This window comes from Excalfactoria chinensis, chromosome 5 (assembly GCF_039878825.1).
Source record: "Excalfactoria chinensis isolate bCotChi1 chromosome 5, bCotChi1.hap2, whole genome shotgun sequence".
Classification (NCBI taxonomy): Eukaryota; Metazoa; Chordata; class Aves; order Galliformes; family Phasianidae; genus Excalfactoria; species Excalfactoria chinensis.
In genome coordinates, this window is record NC_092829.1 from 35,271,704 (window position 1) to 35,291,871 (window position 20,168).

Here is a 20,168-nt window from a genome sequence, read left to right on the forward strand (position 1 = left end):
TTTCTCCTTCTGTCTCTCACTATCTCCTTCTCCTTGAACATGGTGACAAATGCATATTTGTTGCTGATTTATACCAGGGAAATAGAAAAGGATGATTGCTTTGTGTTCTCTGTTCAGACAATTTGCCCATTCTTTCTTTCTTTGCTTTAATGACTGCACAACAACTAATCATGCACATCTGCCTGTATGCATTGCACAATTAAATATGCTTCTGCTGAAGTGTTTCTTCCTGGTTTACTCATATGTTCTGGAATTTTTTGCCCAGGTGTTAGATTAAGGCACATGAGCTCTAACACCTACACCTTGAAACATGCATTTCCTAAACCAGCTTCATGCCCTAACTGCTGGTTGGGTTGCCTATTCTTAGATCTCATCTATGCTGCCAACTATTGCAGTGCGATTACCAGGAATGGTTTTTGCCTGTCTTTGAGCCTGCTGAAGAGTGACTTGAGAAGCTTGAACTTTCTCATATAATTCAACCTTCCTGGGTAAAAAGGTGCAAGTCAAATGGTCTAGTTAGCCTCAGCCTCACAGTCTAGGAAGGACAGACATCAGACCTGCTCGCTGCAAGAAACAAGGAAGTTCTTTCTCCATCTTCTCAGGGGCTCGTATTTTTTCCAAGGGAGCAAAGTTTAAAAAAAAAAAAAAAAAAAAAAAAGACAGAGAAAGAAAGAAAGAGCAAAGAATGGTAGCTCAGTTCCCTCTTTTGTATTCTTTCTTTCATCCTTAGAAGATGGGACTTGGTTCTCTTGGCTTGTGTCCTTCTGGTGGTGAGTCTTAATAAGCTTAATAAGCAAGCAGGTAACAGCTATGACTAGGATCCAACAGCTGGAAGGACCACAAGTGCTAGTCTGCTAGCGTAGGAGGAATATTAACTAGCTATCTACCCTCTGGGGATGTCTGGTAGGCATTCCACCTCTTCAGAGGATGAGGCTGAGACTGAAGCAGGCCGGAAGATCTCAAGTTTTTTGTGCATTCACCTTGGCAAACATGGTTTTTATTTTCTGCTTTATTTATTTATTTATTTATTTATTTATTTATTTTTCAGTAGTAAAATAAAAATAATGTCTATACATGCTACACAGACACTGCCTCTCTGAAAAAACCTTGGACTCTGATATATATGATTGCAAGCATACTCATTCTGCAAGTAATTTCAGGATTGTAAAGGAAGGCTCTTGTGAAATTAGCAGCAAGTCCCTCAGTGTAAGAAAATCAGAATTAATTGATCAATTGCAAAGAAAAATTACAGTGCTTCCTCCTGAAGTCAGTAAATAAGTACGCTTATGTTAGGGAAAGAGATTAGAAAAGCTGAGTGTCCTGGAAGATTTGTGGAAACTCATGTCACCTTTTTGCTTTTGCCCTTCTAGTGCAAGGATTTAGCTTCAGACACTGCAGACAGGAAACAGGAATAGATGTTGACACAGCACAAAGCCTCGTGCCATACATCACATATTATGAGTAAATAGATGGCAAACTTACCCAAGGGATTTCTGAAACTGGTCAAGCTCACGTCAGACTGACTGGAGTATCAGAGAGTTATGAAAGATTACAAAGGAAGTAACAAAACTGCAGCACAAAAACAACATGTTCTGAAACTCTAAATTGCACATACTAGAAAATACAGGAATCAAAGAGAGTGATTCATATGTGACAATAATATACATTTGAGACAGCTTTCCTTGGACTAAACTTAAAAATAGTTTGTAATGCATTAGCATCATCTACTGGACAGTGCAGGGAATACAGTTTGGAAATTGCAACACTGAATACAACATAGAGCAATGCTGTATTTAGCAAACCACCCAGAACATGCTGAAGATTTCAAACACTTAAAAAACACACACACACAGACACACACAAAAGTCTGGTAAAGGCTTTAAAAGAGATTTCAACCTAAGAAATCCTAGTTTCTAGTAGTGGAAAATGTTATGTGATAGCTGTGGGAACAGGAGACATTTCTGAAATTATAATACGGGCATTTGATTACAAATATAATGTTTACCAACAGGTATTTAATTACTTTGGATGTAGAACAACAGCAATATCATTAATGATTATTTGTAAACTCCTGAAATAATAACCAAAGGTCTTTGTGTACCTTTAAGAAGAAACCCAGGGAAACAATTTACAGTCAGAAAGCAGCACTCCCAGCCATCAAAGAGGACAAAGGAGATCAGGTAGTGTCAGAAAAACACACAACCTAGTGGGAACTAGAAGTCTTGAGACTCTTAGCTGTAATGGTTGCTGGCAGTCATGCTGGGAACTTGATGAGAGCTCCCATCCTGCAGTGCCACCTGCCACACCTGCTGCAACAAGAGGGACTGATGGCACTACAGAGAAGATGATGGAGCCCCAGTACTGCTGATTCTTGTGGGAGGAAATCTCATTCTTTGGGTTTTGCATCCATCAGCTACCCTGAGGGATATTGCTACATGGTGATTCAGATGAGAAAAGCTTAAATCTGAGCAATGCAGGAGTGTTATCACAGAAAAGATTAGGACATCTTTGTCTATTGCCCTCTGTGTCAGAAGAAACGTCATATTGTTATATTTATACCATTAGAGCATTTAACATGCCCTATTTGGTGTAAAAAATGTACAGAGTATTTATTTGAAATACTTTACTTTCTTAACATAGGAAAAAAAGATCAACAAACAAATCCAGAAATGCTGGAAAGGAAAACGTCATCCTACAAAGTCATAAACTTGCATTATGTAACACTGCAGCACAGCCTCAGCTACTGATCAGCTGTGCCTAAATGCTTATGAATGCATATAAACAGTCAGCTTTTTCTTGTATCCTGTAGCAGAAAGATTGACTATAAAATGATATTATGCTTTCATAAAATGACCTTTCTGTATTTTTATTATTATTATTTTTTTAGGTTTTCGTTCTTATTTTGTACGTGTTTATTTGCATTGTATGCTGATATTTGCAGCTAGTACTAAAAACAGTAGGGGATGTGAACAGTGGGTATCCAAGTGCAGGTCTTTTATTAAGCTTTCCAGAGATCTTTGTTAGATTTTTCAGCTCTGACTGTCTTAAAGAACTGCTTCTTTTCAGCATTTTACCACTCCTTCTAAAGTTTAGAGAGGCTTCACAGAGCCTTATTTCTTTTGAACTGCGTACATAAAAGTATAGCAGGCAGACAGTTAGAGCCCAATTAGTGACAGTGCTGCAGTGAATTCAACAAACAAATGGTTAGAGAAGAAGAAGAGTAAGGATGGTCAAAGAATAATAGCATGAACGTGCTCTGATGATTGCTTGTGATTCTGTGCAGTTTCCTGGTCACTTAACCAGTATTAAGATGCCACTGTTTCATACAAAGAGGCAGAGGTGAATTATAAATGGGAAATAAAAGGACCTATTTTTACTTTATTCACGAGCCATCTATCATATAGTAAAGCCAACGTAACACAGTACTTGTACAGTTCTGGAATACAATAACAGAAACTGGAGACAGTGGTAAAGTGAAGGGGATGATCAAAAGCACCAACACAGAGTAAGGGCACTTAGTTAACTTTTTAGTTCATGCAGTCGAGGAACAAACGTAGAACCTGTCATAGCAGAGGAGGAAGAGATTAGCAGTTGAGAAAGCAAATAAAAAATAAATAATAATAATATAATAATAATAAAATAAAATAAAATAAAACCCAAGAGCAGAGACTCTAGTTGTGATGGAAGAAGAGGACCCAAACAACAAGGTATGGCATTTGGTCAAAGAACAGAAGGGCTGATTTTTGAGATATATGAGGGAAAATAGAGGATAACAGTTTGCACGTCAGAGCCATATAAAAATCATGATGTTTAGGCGGTATATCTCAGTGGTTAGGAGAGTGATAGAATTAGTGTGATTGAGAGTAGTGGAACATTAAAGTCTTTACCAACTCTGGCTATGAGCAAGTCACAGAGAGACCAAAGAGAGGACTGCACAGAGGGAGGGAGGTCAGGAGACAAGAAGTAGATTTTTGAATGTCTGAGCTGAAACTACGCCACAAAGAAAATGGATAGTGGTATGGAAAAGAGCTATGCTGGATAATAGCTGGAAAAGAAGGAGAAAAATTATTCCTAGGGTTTGGATTGTGAGGCAGGGGCATGAATTAGAGAAGGAAATTAAGGGGAACAAAGGATGGAAGGATTTCTAGAAGCAAGGAACAAGCAGTGCTGTTAAAGGCTCAAGACAAGATGAAAGGGGAACAGAGACTCAAGATTTCTTTAGGAGACTTGATCAATTGAAGCTAGAGCACAAAGACTTCCCTTAAGCACAAACTGACACCTCTCTATCTTTTCTGAGGGCAAGATCTAGATATTCTGTTATTCTTTTCTTTAGAAAGGCAATTTGCATGACAGAACAAAAAGAAAAATAGCTAAAAATATACCATGAATCATGGAAAATTATATCTACTAAATCTCACAGTGTACTGCTATTGCCATAGTAACCCTTGTTGCTAGATTACTGCAAGCTGTTTCTTTGCTAAATTTTCCTGGAAGCTTTGCCAATTTTCAATTTGGTTTCAAAATGAAGTTTAATAAAGAATAAAGAACAACACTGAGAACCCACATTTCATCCTTCCATTTCTTCTTTGCAAACTCTCCCCCACCCCTTTTATTCCTCTTTCAAAGAGATATGTCTTTCAAGAAACAGTTTTCAAAAGCATCTTTTGCCAAAGGTGCAAATGAACTTCTGGTGGGATTTGCACAGTCTGTTAAGATTCTGACTCAATATTCAATTCAGTGAAATGTAATCCTCAGTTGGAAAACGAGGTATTACTTACAGCTGCTTTTTTGGTTGTTTTTCTCATTCCATTTCACAGAAAAGTCTAGCTCATCAGTGGTACAGCATCGCATTTCATGAATAAAGAAAGTGAAAAACAACATGAGAAGGAGCAAGAAAAAACACTCTACCTCTTTGTCCTTCACAGTTTTCCAAAACTAACAGCTTCTAATCCCCAAACTAAGAATAGCAGAACCTAAAAAGAAGAGACCCAGTGAATGGATTCACCTTTTTCTTTCTCAGATATCACAGTGCTGCATTCATTTTACATGTGCTTCAAGGAACAGAACTTCAGATTCTGCTAAAGGTAACTTTTCCTCTTTTACCTTGTGGAAATTTCAGGAAACTAACATATGTAATGTGTAGTGCCACAGTAGATGATCTGACTAAAAGATCTTGTAAAACTTTGTTAGTTAAGCTCACCATAGCATTTGATACCTTGTTGATAACACACAATGAAACATACGCAGTGCTATACTTGCAGAGCAATATTGTTGGCCTTTTCTGTCCAAAAGTGGAATCAACATCAACAGATTGGCATCCTTTTGGCAGATGTGCAGGCTGATGAGCCAAACAACATTCTCTGGCCAATGAGTCACAAAACCATGACGGTCAGAACCAGACCATATTTTAGGCTTTGCCAGTAGACTGATGATCACATTGTCTGTGTGATATAGTTCTTCAGAATGTAAAAACCAAATGCCGCTTTTTTCTATAAAGAAGAGTAATGGGGGTGATTGCAGACATCTAGAGGTATTATTAACTTACTTGTGGAAAATTAAAGCCATTTATGGGTGAATTTCTGTGGAAACTGAAATACCTCCTTGTAAGAGGAAAAAAATCTGGGTGTAGAACCAGGAAGTTACTGTTTGGCTTGATTCTTAAGCATGTTAAGCTGAAGGCTGACTGGTCAAAGAAGAGACCCTATGAGTCATCAGATGCAGAAAGAAACTCTCATGTTTGCCCCTGGCATACGCTGAAATGCAAAAGGGATGTATAATGGGTATGTAATTTCTTTTGCTTTGAGAAGAAAAAAAAAATGTTGAAAATAGAGCTGAAGGCAGTGCTTCTGGTACAAAGGGCTTTTGAAGTCAAAGCTATTAACCTCTTAAAATATGACTCAGTCCTCAACATAAACTTATTCTGGGCAACAAAAACTTGATTCTTGCTGCTATGTCAGGCTTTCAAAGGTCTTCTGGTTAAATCATAGACTGTCATGCTTCATTGGCAAAATGGGTCTGTAATACCAATTCTCCTTTACTTTTGCCCCTGCTCCCTCGCTCTGCTTAGTGAAGAGAAAATCAGTAAGTCTCTGCATGTGAAGAGGTATTTTCTCTTTAATAAATAAGCATATAAATATACCAGAAATTAGTATCATGACGGAAAACATGGCAGGAATCAAATCTTTTGCAATAAAACAGGGAGCTGTGCAAAATATACAGACAATACCCCCTGAAAGATTCTCTATGTGAGTGAAGGAATTTGGTATCACCACAGACATGTACAGTTGTAGCTTTATAAGTCTGAGAGAAGCTATGGAGAATAGAAGCCTCATCAGAGACTGACTGACATCTATGGGAAGTTACAAAAATTCGTAAAACACTGGAAAGGTTTAAAAGGGAAAGATATCAAAAGTTCTGAGCAAAAGGTTTATGCAAATACAAGCTCTATCAAAGGAAAATTATGGTATATACTCATAAGTAGGTCAGGTCTGAATCACTAAATTCATTTTCAGTATTGGTTTAGGAAAAAATATTTCATATCTTTAATATTTGCAAACCTCTCTCTATGCATATTTACACAAGTCAGTTTAGAGTAAACAATCTCAAATATCCTCACAGCTACTCTCCAAGAAAGTTCAGTTACCCTTGAGCAGCCGATACACAACAGCTTATTGTTCCAGAACCTACATGTACGCTGCTTCCTTGCAATAAAGTCTGAGTAACATCTCTTTCACACAGAAGTCTAAAATGAGCACTGGATTTAGGTTCCTAAAAAGTGAGGAGAATCTTACTTTTAAATCATCTTTCCAAAGTTGTAAATGATCATCATCCGTTAATGCTGCAGGATGAAAAGCTGTGGATGAAGAACATCCACAACCCTCCCACACCTACAGTACATGCTGTCAGAGCTGTTCTGCACTATGTGGAGGAGATCCTGGGGTTAAACTTCTAGTCATAATAAAGCATATAAGGAAATTGGAGAAACCTGTCAGATGTCAATATTTCACAGTATTGTAATAAAAAGGCTAAGATTCTCACAAATGTTCACAATCTGTGCCTTCTTCCTACCCTGTGCAGACACAAAATTATCACAGTCACTCCCACATATTAAAATGTCTCTTCAATCAACATTCCTTGTCAAAGTATGCGGCCAGATGACACACATTGTGCTGTATAAGAAAAGGAAGTTTCTCAACAGAATTACTGAACTGATGGATCTGCCGTCTCCTGTTATGTTTTATAATTGGGCTGACTGTAAGGGAGAGATTCTGCTTTATGCAAACACTAGTCCCTTAATAACATCTCCAAAGCTACATCCTATAAAAGCCAGAAAAAAAAATAAAAAAAAATAAAAAAAGCGTTTTCCTCAGCAACACATCCTCGATTTGAAGCAGCACAGAGAGCTTCCCTGGAAGTCACCAGAGAGGGAGGCAGTAGAGTACCCAGTGAGGTTTCTCTATTTGGCACAAGGGCAGCAAATCCACCATGGTGTAGTTCAGGTAGAATCCTCTAAATTAGTGAATGTTCTGGACTCTTTGATCTGGTTTTCTAATGCAACAAACATCATTTTGTGGTGAGGAGAGAGACAGCTTGCTTGTCCATCTCAGAGCTGTTGGCAGGCAAGTGAGTCAGCCTGGAGCTACTGAGCAGAGGCAGCACAAGCGCTAACTACTAACTCAGCAAGTCAAGCTGTCTCTCAAACAGTGAAGCAAGCAGAAAACTGGGGACCAATCTAGGTGTGCTCGGGGAGTGAAAGAAAGGGAAAAAAATCTAGGGACACAATTCTGTAGGTCACAGAGGTCCATTATTTTTGCTGTTATCAGAACAATTTAGCTAAAATGGCAGCAAGCCAAGGGCTTTTCTTGGGTCTTCTCTTACATTTTAGAGTCCTTTGTTGCAGAGGAAAGAATAAAAATGCAAAGCATGTTCCATTCCATGCTTAACAGAGGGCCTTTATTGACATTCAAAAACTAGAATTCACAAAGCAAACAGATTACCAATTGAACATCAGGACAGTTACTGAGAACTTGCTTTAATATCACAACTGTTTTTTTTCTTCTTTTCAGTTCTCAAGTTTCTTGGGTAAAGGAGTTGCAAATTTATGAGACTTGACCTGATCTGACATGTTCCTGTCATTAGAGGTCAGCTGTGCACTCATACTGCCAGATCTGCCCAGACACACACACACCATTGCAATGCTAATACCTGCATACCATTTTCAAGTTGTTGTTTGAATTTCACACAGTGAACCCAAGCAGTAGCTAACTTCAGAGTTCTATTCCATTTTTATCATGGTAGTGGGTTTTAAATTGGTTTGCAAAGTAGTGACCAGTTCCCAGTCACATAAACTCTAGTTAATAACACCACCAATGGCCCTTGAATTGCTATTAATTTCATGCACTTACAGAATTTGCAATGCTTACAGTCTGATTAAAAACTTGAAATGCTGACATTTTAGGAATAGTACTTAAAGGGGATCTTATAGTTAGCAAAATTTCATCTAACAAATTTTAATTTGGAGATGGCCTTGCAAATTTGGGTGTTAGAAATAATTCACTATTGAATTTCTCATTTAGAAACTCCCTTATCTAGAAAAAAAAAGTGAGCTATTAAAAATTATTTAAATTTTAGTCTGAAATGCCATTTCACGGCAAAAGAAATTTAAAAAACATTGAGGAAATCAGGAGGTAATAAGAAATTCTGATCTCTCTTTTTTTAGTCTTGAGAGAGTTTCAGGGGTTTATTCATAGGATTTTCTGATGAGGCTTTGTGTAATAGCGAAGACTTGATGACCAATTAAGTCCTTTTTTATTATCTGTTTGTAGAAGTGTCATTTGGCCAGAAGCCTCAGGCCAGAAACCTTCAACAGAGTCTTATGTCAGCCTTAAGAAACTGAAGCTATAGTTGTGTCCAGATTGTGGCTCTAACTGAATCAGTGGGCAAGGCAATGTAGTTAGTATAAATATTTAGAATTTTTATCCAAAGACTTGCAGCACTTTCCCAGAAGAGGTAACTTCAACAAAAAGGCTAATGCTATCAGGTGATATCATTAAGCCTATTAGCACACCTGTCATGGCAGACCACAAGTCGCCTGAATAGCACAGGAAACACCACATTCATACAGCATCTGGAAGCAGATGTCCTTTCATCAGCACATTGCATACAGGCAACAGAGGTCCTATTGCATCCTTTTGCTTGTTTGTCGGAGTGGTGGTTATCAGTTTATCACCTTTGGAAATCTCTGCCTTTCACAATTATTATCAGTTACAGGTAGTTGGGGGTGAGCTGCTGTCACTGCTGTCATGTAAGGACAGTTCCAGAAAGGCTGCTTACAGGAATATGAAAAAGTGCTGAGGAGCAGGGAATTCGACTGGATAATTATCAGTTAGATTGAAAAAGATTACTGAAAGGGATCCTTGGTGCCCAAGGAGAATGCCATGTCTTTTGGTAGTGTGGTTTCAAACAGCACACAGATGTTTCCTTTTCCCCTAAAAGGACAAATAACAGGGACAATGGTTTTCTGAATAAGAAAAAGAAAGTTAACTGACGTTAAAGGTGCTTCTCTGAATAGTTGATGTGTTTCTGAGGCTGACAATATGCAGCATGAGAGCCTGCTTAAAGCAAGATCTCTGAAATCAAACTATTAACTTGGTGAGCAAAAAAAAAAAAAGTGGGCTCCTTTTCCACTACGTGCTCTGACTGCAAAGCCAAAAGAAGAAACATAGCTTGAACTAGCCTGGCTACATCAAAGGTTCTCCAATTTCTGCCCTCCAGACAAATTGGTCCAGACTACACTGCTAACTCACAGTGGCAAACAGATTGGATGCAGGCAGTTTGAAAAGCTCTCCGCTCCAAGCACATACTGAGATTACTGTTCTCCCCAGGAGTTGTGCAGCCTTATACTGCAGTTTCCTACCTTTTCTCAGCTTTCACGTGGTTTCACATCATGATTCCAGGGTACCTCTGACACACAGGATGGATGAGACACAGCAAAACTGTTCTCTGAAATTACAGAGATGGATTAAACATTTAGTGCAAGGTATTTAAGCTTGGAAGCATTATGAAATAGGAACAATTTCTAAGCTGAACTGCCAGCAAGTAGATTTTGCATGGTTTTCACATTTCTGTGCTGTGTTTCCTATACCACACAGTAGATGGCAGAAGCCAATAAAAAAATTTCACTGCCATTTTTGCAGAAGGAAAGTTGATCACATTTATCTTTGTTAAGATTCTCATGTTTAATTTAAAATAATTTTACACCAACCTTTTAATGTTTTTGGACATTCTTAATGTTCATAATATTTCTCTTGTTGCAAGGTTTATTTCTTCTTAATGTAACTTGGATTATTAAAAGATTAATCTTTCAAAATTGTGTTGATATTTCAGATTTTTTGATGAGCACTGAGATTTACTGGACAAGTTTAATAAATTCCTTAACTTAAACTACACTTAAGGTTCTGGTGTTATGACATATGAAATATTTACTTCCATGTTACTTGCATTTGATTCCATTAGTCATGCTAGAAATAGCAGAAGAGAGACACACAAAGCATAAAAAAGAGAAATAAAAAACCTATCAGAACTAATCATAGTTTGGCAAGCACAGTTCCAAATATTCAGTTTCAAAGTCTGAAAAACACTAAGTCAATCCCCACTTTAAGGCTTAATAAAAAAGAAAATATTTTACTTTCTGGCCATCAGTCCAGATTCCTAATAAAATATTTAATAATGTTACTTTCAAGCTTTTAACATTAACTTAAACTTTATAGAGTGCTCTCAAGATTTCTCTGATTTCTACAGGGGAGCTAAGATAAAGTGTGTTAAAAAGAGATAAGTGAGCTTATAACTATGAGGAACACAATGATCTGTTTTCAGAATTAGCCTTTGTATGGGAAATTGTTAACAACAACCTGAACCTCTGACTAACCTTCTGAGGCAAGTGACAGTCAGCTGCGGGAGCACAAGTGAAGGTAATTCCTAGATCCCATTTAAGGGCTGACCACCACTAAGGCAGCATCTCTTTTTGGAGATTGCTCCTGTTTGGAATTTCTACAGTGAGCCTTAACAGTCTTGCAACCCAAAGGGATCAAGCAGAGAAACATAAGCAAGGATTATGAGAATTTATTCTCTGAATATAGTATGGTTGAGCTAGCAGCCAAGGGACAGTGCACTCTCTATGACCTAAGAGGAGACAAGAAAGTGTTTGACTGTGTGCACTGTTTGCCCCAAATCCAAAATCTGAACTTGTGTTTGTGGAAGTTAGGGGTTTTAAGACTGAATTTCCATGGGAGGAGGGATCCTCTGATGCGGGAACATGGCCCAGCACCTACAGACCCCATGTGGTATCTGAGCCTGCTGTCTGTCCTTAGTGGCTAAAGGAACTGACTGCGCTGCTTTAAGATATCAGAGAACAGGTGATTAAATGTGGATTCAAGCAAGGATTAATGTGAATGTTACCTTAACTGAATGTGGGAGTCCTGTAAAGCCATTAATTCTGGCTGCTATCCCCAGGGTTATCAATTATCTCAGGTGTGACTCACATCAACTTCTGGCTAAAAGGAAGAGGTATCACCACTGCTATTTAGTACGAACAAACAGAAGTTCCCATCAAAGGGAAGGGATTGATTTACCTGTTACTGAGAATTTGCCAATGCAAGCTTAACTGACAAATCTGGTTTAACATGAATGAGGAGTTCTAAAGAAATAATTTGTACCTCTATGTACAAAATTCTAAAACAGACTCCTTGATAATGTGTACACACCCCTGTAGATAAGCAATCCCTTTCAATCATCCCTTCTGACTACATGTGTACCAGAGCAGTGCTCAGCTGGGGCTCTTCAGCCTGGAGGAGACCTTATAGCAGCCTTCCAGTAGCTGAAGGGGGTCTACAGGAAAGCTGGGTAAGGACTTTTTATTAGGACAGGTAGCAAGAAGACAAGGAGAAGTGGTTTTAAACTGAAAGACAGTAGATTTAAACTACATATTAGAAGAAATTCTTTACTGTGAGGGTGGTGAAACATTGGAACAGGTTGCCCAGTAAGGTTGTAAATACCCCCTCCCTGGAGGCATTCAAAGCCAGGCTGGATGGGACTTCAGCAGCTTGGTCTAGAGGGAGGTGCCCTGCCTATAGCAGGGGGTTGGAACTACATGACCTTAAAGGTTCCTTCCAACCCAAACCATTCTATGATTCTATGTTTCTAAGTCTGCCAGACCCTCACGACAAAATGAAGAGTCCTGGCTCATATTGTTTTTTAAGAGGATCCCACTACTTGTTTGTTTATTTAGTTGTTCAACTGCTGAAGACAGAAATGTGTTTCATTTCCATTTTCTGTGGTGGTGTCATTCATATGCAATAAAGAAGCTATAACATCTAGGCAAAGAGAAGCAAAAGGCCAATGTTTAAAGCTGTGATCCCTCTTCCTCCAGACTTTTCAGGGGAAGGGAGGGAACTGGGCATTTTGTTTAAATCTTGTATAATAAATTATTAGAGCCTCAATGTACTATTAGCATTATTAGTCTTAGAAAGAAAATATATAAGCTTGTGAAGAGGAGAGAATGACCTGAGAGACAGTCAAGAACAACATGATACAGTGGAGTAGAGGTGACAGCAGATCTCAAAAGCCTCAAATATAAGGTCCTTGTATTTCTTATGGGATATGTATCTTTATTATACAATTGAATTTATATTAACTTTATAATTTATATTAACTTTTTACTGATGTGTAAACTGAAGAAGCAGCTGGCTGCTGCCTCCACACACAGCTCTGTGGCTCCTCTGCTCTAATGATGCCACAAAGATCTCTGGCAACAGTACCTTCCAATTCCACAGCTTGTCCTGTAAAGTTAAACAATCTATACAGATTCTCTCTTGTTTGGTTCAGACATGGAGATATTTCCCCCCAAACCTCCCTATTCTTCACCCTGGACCTGTTGTGACTGTAAGCATAGAGTTGTGGCCACTTGCCTGTGAGACTGATACTTCACAAAGTCTCAAAAATCCAACTCAGCAGTTCATCTGCTGCCAAACAAAGTTCAAACACTTATCACATCTGTTAGATATGTCTTCAGAATACAGTGTAATAAATCTGATGCCATTTTAGCTTGGAGGTCACTGTCTTGGTTCCCAGTTTCCAAGATGAAGATATCCTAGACTAAGAGCTCTTTGATGAGGAAGGCTAGAAACACTTGGTTCCAGCCTCCAGCCCCTTCTGGCCTGACTAGATGAATTTACCTGTTTACAGACTTAGTGTGAGTCATCTGATTCCTTCTAAGAATTGCAGACTGGATACCATTATCTCAGTTTTCCTGATGGCGTGAAACTACATCAGGCAACAAGATATTACAAAAATGTTGTTTTATTAGCTAAATTAAGCAGTCCTGCGACATGACTTTGTGCAAAGCAAATACAACATTCCTCAAATAAGCCATCATGTTACAGATCCTCCCCAGAACTTCACATACATATTTAATTTCCCTCCTGAGCCACGGGAGCACCTGTGAAATACCCTCTACTCTGTTTTTTTTTTTCTTCCACTACTTCCTCAAAGCTATAGTTTGTCTGGACACGAGATGTGTTTTTAAAAAGCTTTGTTTTCAAAATGCTGACCTCTCCGGAGTCCTAGAGGAAGCGTCAACATGGAATTTTAGTGAGTCCTGAAAGTGACTTGGAGGTTGCGTTGACTAAACCATCACATTATTAACAGAATTTGTTTTGGTTAAAAGAAACCAGAGAGACATAACCTGATGTACCCCCATAAATTCACTCAATGTGCAAACTAATTTAGTCAGATAGGTACAACTGTATATTGAACAGCCTACCATAGCAGCTTTATGTCAGAGTGACAGCACACCATGGCATCTACTGGAAAATCTTAACATTTCAAGAAGACATTAGATATTATTTTGGGGGCTTTCTAAGTCAGTAGACAGTGCTGTATGAACTGAAAACCAGAAGAAAGCAGGGTCATTTGTGATGTATCACTGGTTACAGATAGATCTATGTGGAAGCAAAACCAGATCTTGTCACATTATTTTCAGGTAAAAATTATTTCTGATTTAAAATATCTTCTTAAATCTATCTCTACAAAACTGGAAGGCTAGTGGATGAATTTCACCTTATGCTTCCATCAGGACTGCTATTCACAGAGAAAGAGAATGAATAGAAGACTGACTGTCTCCACTGCAGACATTTTTGTATTTCTAAACTATCATTAAAATGTCACAGCCCCACTGCAGTCCTGTTCCCTTCAGGATTTTTCCTCTTATCACAGCAGTTGGTAGGTTTGGGATACTTGCTTTCCTTGCCATTGTGCACAATTTAACACTGCCATCAGAGGAAGATAATGACTGTACATTACAGAAAGTTTTTGTGTTTTCAGGTTCATATGCCAGAGTGTAACTGAATCTGTTGGTGATTTAAATTATTCCCTTAACTTTCTGAGGTTTCACAAAGCTGTCTGCTCTTCCTTTAGCAATAATTACAGACTGTGGCAAATCAGCCCACCTTCTTCGAGTAGACTGCAAAGGCCGTATTTACAGTCAAATGTAAGAGAAAAAGGACTGAGAAATTTTTGTTATATTTTCACACCTCAGTGCTCTGACAGGTCACCGCCCAATTTCTAAATTGAAATCTATCATCAAAATTGGTATTAATTAGCCATGTATCAGCTCTTGGCAGAGGCCAGAAGCTGAACAGATCTTGGAGACCAAATTTTTTCATACTCTTGCAGGTCTCTGTAGATCAGGGTAATGTTGCATTCAGCAAAGGCTGAAGAAGCCTGGATGTGGAGAGAGCCCCTGCCATTCTGATGGACAGAGCGGGAGAGCAGAGTAAGCAGGTGAAACCATGCGCACCAAACTGAGACCCAATCTGGCTTCCCCGAGAGCAGCTGAAGGAGCAGCCAGAATAGTTGTAGGGATGTGGGGTGAATTTGCTTAAATGTTCTCTATGCTGTGTCTTGCCTCTGAACTCAGAAGATATTAGACATCCTTCTCAAAACCCAAGCAGCAGGGAGGATTCAAAAGACATTAGTATCCTTTTTTACAAGATTCTTAGGTGTTGTTTTAATGCTGTGGGATACAAACCATGTGGCTGCTTCTCTACCCTTGGCAGAGAGCAAGTCCTCCCTAGATTGCAGGAGTATGTAGAGGGGCAGCAGCTCAAAACTTCTACTCTCTATTTCAGTGGCAGACAAAGCCTGACCTCTTTCTCACCTGGTGGGGCATCTTGGAGATGCTTTTGCCCTTTCTGTCCTTTTAAAACTCTTGAGTCATTTCCCTCATTGTCTGTGGAGGATAGTGAGAGGAGAGCAGCAGAACATGAACATGGTCTGCAGAAGATACTGTTCTGCAAATTCCCTTCATAGCTACAGAAGGGCAGCTAAGTGCACCAAAGAGCTGACGTGTATATCAGGGCAAGAGAGTGTCGTAGGGCATCTGAGAGATTTCAGGTCAGTAAAGGGACTTTTTGTGTCTGTGCACTTGATGTATTCAAGGCTACTCAGACTAAATATGTCTCATGAGCAGTTTCACATCTCTGATACAAGGAAGCATGCTGTGACACTTCTTGCCTTGTACATACACTGCAGATACCTGGAAGAAAAAAACAACACAACAACAAACTCGAGAGCTTTCGAGCTGAAGCCAGTTTCAATCTAAATGGGATAGTCTTGAAATCACTGGGATTTATGTTTAGAAATTTAACAGGAATGCAAAGTGCTATATCTGGACCTGCGACTCAGCTGTTGTCTAGTCTGGATCCACAGCCTCTCAGTGTATTCTCAATCTGTGTTTTCCTATTACATTTATTTATTTGAGTGTAGTGAAGATCAAGCAGTTGGTGCTTGAAAGCTTTGCATGTTGTGTGGCCAGACTGTCTTCTCTCCACCTCTGAAACTGTCCCACTTGTTTGCCAGGATTTCTTCTCCTGCACACTGCTTTCTGTTCTCCCCATCAGACAGCTCATGCAGGTTGATGGTGCAGGTTTGCTTTCACCTGTATTTTATTTCCAACTTCAAGCCTTAAGTGATCTCATGCAGAACCTTTAGGTGCATAGTTGTATGCCAACAACCTCTGTTTGCATGCTGATATGAAGCTGTGCATTAGCACTTGGATCACTTTGGGGGTTCCGGCTAATGGAAGGAACCCTCTGTTCCTTTACAACATTCACTTTCCACAACTCAGACCGACGAATGCCTATCATATGAAGTGACCTCTAACAAGCTGATATTTATTTCCTGTAAGCTTAAGCCCTGATTACTCAAAAAGCCATTGCATTCTTTCCACCTTCATCAAACATTCCTTTCGTGTCAGATGAGTACACTTATTTTCACTAAAGACGCAAGCCTCGGCTCTATGAGGATCTGGTTCAACAAACTGTTTTACTCAGTTGTTTCCAACAGGCTCGATATAACTGCACATACTACAGTAGACGCTGTTCCCCTTCCTCTTCCTCCCCCTTGTAAAAACTTACTGAAATAGTACAGACCAACTTCTTGATGTACATTTTTCCTCTTCCTACCTCCTACTCACACAGAAATATGAGGCCATTTAATTTTTTAATGCACATATTTATGGACACATTTCCTCTCTTAATTAAGCTATTATTTTATTTTAAGGGGATGCCATCACCATAAAAATCAACTAGCACTGAAAGAATGAAATGATTTGCTTTTCACCATTAGCAGCATTTGGTTTTTCACTGACATCAGGATACGCCTTCTGAAAATAGACCAGTAAGTTCACTTCTCCTTAAGGCTTCATTTTTTTGTTCTTTTGCATTGAACAAAGACACTTCGCACAGGACTCAAACACAGCTGAAAAATACTGAAAATTATACCCACATTATCTTCTCAATGAAATTACAGAATAAGAGCTACTACCCAGGGACTGCTCTGTGTATTCTGGATTCTACAAAATTGAAGACTTGACATTCTACCAGAACATACAGTTTTAAATTACTGCCCAGAAGGTCCTGCCAGCTGCTCCTCACTGTTTTGTTGTACTAGAGGAAAGAAAATGAAGTTGTAAAATGTGTTTTAAAATTCTCTCTGATTTCTTGTAAGCATCTAGGTTGTGAGATTAGGTGTCTACATGAGAAATTTCACTTCCCAACTTTGTACTTCATTCAAAATAATACGTGCCTCTATCCAGGTTGCTATTAATTGAGCTTGCTTCAGTCTGGATTGCAAATGCTAAACCTGAGATAGTAATATGGTTGTGTATCCAGCCAAGTAAACCAAAATGGCAACAATATCTGTGACTCTTGGGATTTGGCGAACAGCTCATCAAATCTGTTTGTGTTGAAATACAGATCTGATCTTGAGAAAAAGACGAGCATCGGCTGGTGATGCAGATACAGGTTTGATCTAAAATTAACTATGTCAGAGATAGCCTGAGAGACTGTTCTCTCAGGTCTGCTGGCTGCTCTCTGCATGCTGTGAAGGAAAAGTAATAGAGAGTTGAAGGTAAGAGGAGGTGATTATGTTTGAAATCTTTTTCTCCTGTTTAATTGGTTTAGCACAGCTTTTCACTTTCTTCTTTGTCTGCCCTGCAGCTGGCCTTGATGTCTTTGCAACTGAGCTGGTTCTCACCACAAGGACAGCACCACAGACCACAGAAACTGTTCTGAATGTTGCTCTGATAACCCAATCTAAGAAGACAAAGTAACTTCTGAAGTTTCTGCGTGACTGAGCAGAAAGCAAACACCCCGGTACTCTAACTAGTTTGTTAGTGAAAATAAAAATAACAATCCCCTCATGACAAATTATCGAGAAATGGATTTGTCTGTGCATTGGCAGGCTGTAATTTTAGCAAGAGTGACAATCTCACATGGAATGTGCACCATTGACAGAGGTGTGGAAACACTACTTTTTTCCTGGTGAGAACATGTATGTCCCCTTCCACATGAGTCTACCAAAGGAGTAAGATTCGCTTATCTGATCCATCTTCTGAACTATATTTTCATAAGCATGTTTAATGCATTAATTTCACACCCTTGCATAGAATGAAGGCTTCCTAAGGCATATTAGGAGTGTTACTGACATTGAGAAGATAGATGAAAAAGTGGTTTATCATACTAGGAAACAGCATATGTGAAGATTTGCCCATGTCAGCTATACTTATAGCAGTAGCATCTTCCAGAAATTCAGGTCTGAGTGTTCTTAAGAATAGTCAGTTGTCCTTTCCCGGGGATCTTTTTTGCTGTGAAAGGATCTCCACTTTGAAAAAGAATCAGTAAGAACTGGTTCAAGACAGGAAATCTGGAGTACTAAGCCTGAGAGAATTCCAGTTGTTCTCAAGCTGAGGAAACTTTCCAGTTTATCACTAGCTGAAGTTATACATATGATGCTGTCCCCAAAGCGACAGGGACATGACTTCTCTGTGGAATATAAATAAGGGAGGAAATATGGATTTCTTCAGTAGGGTGATAAACAGATCAATATGACATGAAAGAGATATTGATGGGTACGAAATTTATGTAGTGAAGCATAATCCTTCTATAATTTCAAAATTAAGATAATTTCACACTAGAACTTACACAGAGAGATTTTATTTAGCCCAAACTGAAATTTCACAATGATGGTCAGGAGAAGACAGCGATTTACAGTGCAAACTGGTACCATGTCAGCACTTTGAGGAAGAAATTAAGGTGGGCATTTTACTAAAAGAAGAAAGAGTAATTATCTCAGCAGCACAGAGAAAGGGAGCAACTGCTGACATGTAAGCTAGCCATCCAGTAAAAGAAAGATGTAATCAAGTGAGAAGTGGCATTTTATTTCACTTGGAAGGATCATTCAGATAAGATACAGGGCAATTCAATATGACACACATAATTGCTTCCAAAGAAAATAAACAAATAACTGGTACATAGCAGTGAATCCCTGCACAAATCATAGCAAAAATCTGGAGAGGGGGGCTTTCTCTGAATATGACAGATAAATGTATTTATGGCTAATTGAATTATATTCTAAATCAAGAGGCTGTCAAAACATCCAAAGAATGCTGATTTCTGACATCAAATCACAGCTTGCAAGGCAGGAAAGCCAGAGGGTTCTGGGGACGGGTGGGGAGCACCAATATTCAGGCAGAGCTGCAGATATGCAGTGAGATCTTCTAATTCAAGCACTGCATTTCCTTGTCAAGGTATCCTCAGAGAAATGAGAAAGAGAGTAACATCACTGAGATAAAACAATCCAGAATTCAGATTTACTACTGTGTAGACCTGCAAGATGAATATGAGTTTTACTTTGCAAGAGACCCAGATGTACACACAAAAATGGAGGAGAAAGAAGACAGAAATCTCATTCTGGTAGATACACCAAACCTTTTATTACATCACACTATTGAGATAGATAAGCTTTTCCAAGCTTATCTTGCTGAATAAAGTCTGATTTACTGTGTGTTTATTTATTTTGTACCCTTTCATGTCCCCCAGCAATATCCCTAGTTGCCCCTGAGCTCGGTGTTTGGTCCAGAAACCAGCTGGCTCCAAGACATTTGCTGACAAACAGGATATGCAATGGTTCAGTTCTTCCTGCCTCTCCCTTGGGTTTCTCCTGCTGAGCACATGACATATAAATATAGAACTACATTTGAGACATCCACCATACTTTTAAGTACCAATGATACCAGATCTGCTTATTGCTATAACAGTAATTGATGGGAGATGGATTAAAAGACAAACAAATAGTTTAGGGAAGGGGATGAAAACAACATTGGCTCATCCTGAATATTTTAATATCAGCCACTGTTTCTCCCATTAATTAAGAATGCCAAGGATTACTAGGCACATGGGGAATAAGAATTGATTTTGCAGATCCCTGACTGGAAGAAGAGAAACAATAGCCTGTTTTGCAAATGCCTGAGATTCTTGGAACAGATTGTAGGCACAGCAGTGAAAATGCTTACTATATAACTGCATAAGTATATGGAAAGCTATAATAAGTGCCAATAGTTTGTGTTTGGCTTTTCACATTCTTGCCAAAGATCATTTTTCACTCCAAGGACATAACTGAAAAAAGCTGACTGTGAATTGTTAAGTCCCTACAGCTACTGCACAGAGGAACGGGCAGAGTAGGAAAGAAAGAGTTTAACATAATCTGTTGATGCCCCAACTGTTACTGCTACAGAAATTTAAGGAATTTTGCAGTGGGATGCATGCATCATC

General features: G+C 38.9%; 1 long non-coding RNA gene across 1 annotated transcript; it reads left to right on the top strand.

Moving 5' to 3' along the window:
• Positions 1–4,624: 4,624 nt before the first annotated feature.
• On the top strand, positions 4,625–18,104 carry LOC140253405 (uncharacterized). Its single transcript, XR_011903845.1, has 4 exons — positions 4,625–5,084; positions 16,618–16,734; positions 17,313–17,466; positions 17,556–18,104. It is a non-coding gene; the product is annotated as an uncharacterized lncRNA (long non-coding RNA).
• Positions 18,105–20,168: the final 2,064 nt, after the last annotated feature.